Source organism: Patella vulgata, chromosome 5, assembly GCF_932274485.2.
Source record: "Patella vulgata chromosome 5, xgPatVulg1.2, whole genome shotgun sequence".
Taxonomy (NCBI): Eukaryota; Metazoa; Mollusca; class Gastropoda; family Patellidae; genus Patella; species Patella vulgata.
Window position 1 is genome coordinate 26,974,260 of NC_065883.2, and position 6,120 is coordinate 26,980,379.

Below are 6,120 nucleotides of genomic sequence, written 5' to 3' on the forward strand. Positions count from 1 at the left end.
CACGGTAAAACAATCAACTATCGGACCAACATGAGTCGAAGGCAAATGTTTCTAATAGCTAACTGGGGCTCAAATATTTGTCTTGTGCAACCTCATGGAATTTGTCTAACTCACCTTCTCTTGAATCACTGGAATACTCGCAGTCGGTAGAACAATCTGATTCTTCCCATTCCATCCGTGTCATGCAACCGGAATGACATTTGTCTTGCCAGTTAGTCGGACATTCATGCGTGCTGGTAAAGCTGGGTTTGTATCACGCCAACAAACATTTTCCATCCATTATTCCAGTGAAGAAGGTGACACGGGCGGGTGTCATAATAAATCTATGCTTGATAATTCGCTCTTCCTAGCTTCTGTTCGTATGGCCCTGTAATTTGTTCTCTTAATCCTGTGATATACTTATTTTTACAGTACCGGTTCTATTTTCTTCCATGGTAACTTAGTTATTTTGTTGAATTTAGGAACCATATTGGCGTTTAGTTCGGTCATGGCACATTTCGCCATTCAGATATGAATTCGGCGAACCCGAAAACCTATAGTTTAATATATTACTAATATCGTTGTCTTGCCAAATATGGCCACCATTTTGAATATGAGCTCAACCTGGAATACCTGTTGGTTGTTTTTATGTTTATATCTAAAAGTAAATGACACCAAAAACCTATAGTTTAATATATTTCACAGCTTTTTTGGAGGCTTTATGCGTTTCTACCCCAAAATGAGCCTCGATTTTGAATTTGGCCGCCTAGTGGAAATAACCAGCTCTTTTTTAGGAGGAATATCCAAGTTCATTGGATTCAGCGGGTTAAATTCTCATAGAAATCACCTTCATACCGAGGTCCGCGAGAATCTGACCCAAATTTTACCCCACTAAATTAAAGTAAATAACCAGAAATTTCCCCATGACGGCCATCTTGAATTTTGTAATTTCCTCAAGGATGTCAGGGTGGCATCATCCGGATTCTGTAACTACACACATTAAAGATATATACTACACCAAAAGCCTATATTTCAATATATTACACACCTTTTTAGCGAACTTGATAAGTTTCCTGCCAAAATAAGCCTCCATTTTGAATTTGGCCCCCTAGCGGAACTAGCAATCACATCTAGGAGGAATACCCAAGCTTATTGGGGCGGGTCAAATTTTTAGAAAACCCTTCTTGAAAGAGAGAATCTGACATATTTTACCCCACTAAATAACCAGAAAATGCGGGCGGCCATCTTGAATATTTTAATTTGCCAAGGTGGCATTATCCGCATTCTTAATCTACACATATTGAAGATATAAAAAACACCATAAAAACATTAGATGGACTATATTTCCACTTTAAGGCTTAAAATGGGGTTTGGCAACTGGGCTCATTTCATTTTATACCATTCTTTTGACAGATTGAGTGTGGGCGTAGTATTTTTATTGTATGATGTACTGTTGTCATTTATTTGGGGTTAATTAAATGTATACAATAAGGAGTAATAAATTAACACAGATCACAGAGAAAATTTCATTAATAACGACTTAGTATTTATCTTACTCTTCACAAACTTAATGTGATTTGACATTTCCAGGAAATTGTATGGTTTGACGGGACAATTGCCAAGCTGCCAAATTCGTACGCCAACATGTACAAAGGTGAATGACGTCGGCTGCCATGCCATGTGAAAATTGACCAATACATAAGAGAATAGAACAGTTCCCAGCTATATACACTCACTTAATTAATTTTACCACAGTGGTCGAGATAAATTCCCGTCCCTTTGTCAAGTAAGCGAAAACTTATGAACTTATACTATAGAGTAGGTTTCGTTTAATAACAATGAAATCACTAAACATAGTGGTGGCGCCAAGATATTTAAGAAGGGATGTGGGACTTTCCCCAGAACATTTTAAAATACCGTAGGCGGAATGCGTGATCTGGAGTATGTCCTTGATAAGGAACACAATCAACAGAAATAATTGCATCTTAGCATCGATCAGATGGGGGAAAATTGACTCTTGTCATATACATGTAGTTAGCTTCGAATGAAAAGTACACATATTCATTTTTGAATGTTTTATATCTGTCGAATATTCAATGCGAAGGGAATATATCTTGAGGGAATTAGTAAATATATTCTTCAATATTCTATTTTTATACAGACAGAAATAGTTCGTTAAATGTTAAATTTCCTGCCTGTAAAACACTATTTTGTATCTTGTGGTAATAGATTTATCTGTCGGCGGGTGGAAAAGCTGTTTCCACTGTAAACTCCATACTAAACTTACACGGTCCGTCTACAATTAGCTGCGCTTCAGAACAGACACTAAGCTAGTTGGCCGACATTTTAATTCCTAAATCGACGATTTTTGTCGAAAACTTTGGGATAATTTTGAGAAATATCATTGAAAAGGTTTGTTTAGTCATTGTGTGTATGGCAGATATGAACGGAGTAGAACTACATTAAAAAATGGTATACTAATTTTTTAATATGGCGGCCGTTTAGAGCAGGGGTCTGTTCTCGAAGTAGATAGTTGTCAGTGTGAGTAATCTCAGCAGTAAGCCACAAAAAAAACCCCAACAAATACAATGATAAGTTGAACCCTCAAAATTGTACCTATGCATTCATTCATGGTGTATTTAGGTTTTAACTGCTGATGGGCTGGTGAGTATAGTTTGCCAGTCAATTATAAATAAATGGGGAATTGATTATTAACATGGTTTGTTAATTGTATTACAGTAGACGATTTCTAAAGCTGCCACATTGACTTGGTTTTAAAAAGACATCTAGAATAAGATGACAACGAATAGGATGGTAGCTTTAACCCTCAAGAAGATGATTATCCGAGGAGTCCCTGGATAATGTCTTGCAGTAAATCACTCTGACATCAGGATTTAAGCCTTGGCTTTAATTACGCTTTATACGGTATCGTGATATCATGTTTAATTTTTTCCATGATGAATGTTAGACCACAAAAATGCACTTTGGTAACTATTGAATGAATAGGTGGACAGTTCTTTTATAATTATATCGCCCATATCATCTCCCCTCAATTTGTGGTCTTTTAATGCTGGATTCTATGTACCTAAAGAACTTGGATCAGCTTTAATGGGAACTTGAAAATTACTGAGTTCAAAAAGTTTGCACACACTACTGCACACGATTGCTTTACTTTATTTCTTATTAAAGATATTTTGTCATAAATATTTTAATGGAGATCCAATTTAACTACCATGGGAAACATTAAATATATTATATCGGTTCGGTCATTGAAAGCTGTGAAAAAACAATTAAGATAATCAGGTAACGGTTAAATAATAATATAAAAAATATATTGGCAACAAAACAGTAAATCCGCAACAACATTCAATCTTGATGAGCAAATCGCTTGAAGGAGCTAAATCGCTAATATTTGGGACCTGGGAATTTACACAACTGGGTCGCAAACGGGTATAATAATGTAATATGAATATATATAAATGATTTACATCCAATCGGTTCTGATTTTACTGTAATTTCTAATCAGTTATGTTCGGCGAAATACACCAGAAGTCTCAATCGAATGACAATCTCTAGCGCCTGGTTTTTCTAGTATACACCGATAGTATTTATTGCGCATGAATCCAGATAAGAATATGAGGTCACCGTTTGACAAGACTTGTGGAATATGCCTAGCCTCGTTCTTCTAGTCCCTTGTTACAAATGGCACTGAAACACATTATGGTACACGATTGGTTTAATTTGTCTTAAATATTAAATAATAGTAAATAATATGTCCTTTTATATAGCGCCAAATCCACAAAGCGTGCTCGTAGCGTATGCAACAGCTATACAAAATTCCTTTGGCTCTACTTTTTTTTGTCAATTTCTGTAGTGAATTTTGAAAAGATGGGTCTTAAATCGAGATTTGAAGACTGATAAAGAAGTCACAAAACGGAGTTCAACAGGGAGTGAATTCCATCTTTCAACAGCAAACGCTCTTTGTCCGAAGGTAGCAAGTTACCACTTTGGTACCACTAGCTGATTGAGATTGTTTGAACGCAACTGTCTTTTTGGAATATACCGTTGAATTAATTTGCAGAGGTAATCCGGAGCCTTTCCACTGACACACTGATATTTAAAGTCTATCCGGGCACTGACTGGTAACCAATGAAGGGTTTGGAGAACTGGGGTTATGTGACAATGATATGGAGATCTTATGACCATTCTTGCTGTGAGATTTTGGATTCGCTGAAGACGATTTAGTTGATTTTGGGGTAGGCCACCGAGAAGAATCTTACAATCTAGTCGCGATAGAATTAATGATCGAGCTAGAGCTCAAGCCGAATATTGTGTGAGAATATGGGGGATCGAACTGATGTTCTTCAGATAGCAGTAGCATTTTCTACACAGATCATCAACTTGTTTTATAAAGGTCAGACCACTATCTAATAATACGCCTAAATTTTTGGCGAAAATTCCATATCTCCCATGTCGAATTTTAAATTTGACAAGTCCAATAATCGAGTTTTGGAGACGAAAAGGATAACTTCGGTTTTATCTACATTTAATTTCAAGCGATTTAAATTCATATATTCTTAAATATTGAATATCAGAATCCCATCTTTTCCCGTTAAGAACACTTGAATTGACAAATAATTCGTGTTTTCAATGTCGAATTTAGAGTTATTTTGTCAGATACAACTAAAATCAGTTTTCCAGGTTTGTATATTAGTTTAAAATTTTACAGGCCAGTCAATTTCTTGCGTATTTTGTTTATCTATGAAGATTATTTTTTATCATTATCTCGGTAAATAAATAAATGTAATTTTGCACTATATATTGAACTGTATGTGGTCTTTTAAAATTAAATTCTATGAACTGCCTAATTTTAGTGACTAACAGGTAATTTGTCGGACTGCACTGTTTGTACTGATTACGAACCATCAGACTATAGAAACCCCAAGTGAAATGGGTCGTACTCATGAATAGTACATTCTTTGCTTTCTAGAATGCATCATAGCACTTTGGTCTTACTTTGGGAACTTTCATGCTCTGTTTGTATACTGTAGATAACCAGAATAGTTGGACACTATTTGAACTAGGAATTTGACCCCTAACGCTACTCCTCTTGTTGGTATTGTTGTTCTATGACATCCTATGATATGAAACTTGGCCTGCTTATTGCTTGGAAAATTGCGCATCGATTGACGGGAATCCATTTTTTATATGACGTCACAATTCCAACATAGTGGCGATGACCTAATGCTCCGTTCTTGGACCATAGTACGGTTGTTATCCTATTTGCACCACCACTTTTTCGACACCTACACAAAGTACTGTGTGTGTTTATTCGGTTCAGTTGCTAAATAAATATATCAAGTTTATAGATCGATGGGATGCTAAAGCTCGCACTAATGTCAGTTATGTCACCAAGACAAGACCTTTTACTTAGACCTGATGGAGTACATGTTCTACATATTATCATCCTTCTAGTATCAATTCAATTATAGTTAATCATAGTACATTTGATCTTAATTAATTCAACCATAACCAAAGTAAAAGGTTTCGTTACGCATGTTCATGGGTCGGAGGCCAATATATTTGCTTAGGGTAAATTACCACTAATTGTGTTGTGTTAGCTTAAGTGGAGACATTACCAGGTAGATATTCATTCCCGGTGTTATTTTTGATAATGTAATTGCAATTAAATTACCATATAACTGATTTTCATGTATGTTAACAGTTTAATTGAGGAAACGGTTAACGACTGCAAAGGCCTTCCACTGAAAGACTGCAGAAATTATAACATTTTGACGTTTTAGTGCGAAGATACAGAATAGTTGTTATTAGCGTGAAAGTTAGTGTAAAAGACCTAGTCAGTGCTCACATTCCTTCTTGATTATGTAGTTACTGGATTATGGAATCTCCAGCCCTAAGCCTGGAATTTTGTTGGTCCACAGCCTAGAATGCGCTTTTGCGGTTACAGAGAATGAGGATCTGTCTTTTTTTAAAATATAAAAACAAACCGAACGGATCACGACCACGGATCAACAGCAGATACAAATGAATGGAAATCATGAATGATTCTTGTCCTATGGATAATGCGTGAAGTTAGATGTTAAAAAGAAATCAAATATTCAATATTATGATCGTTTGTCA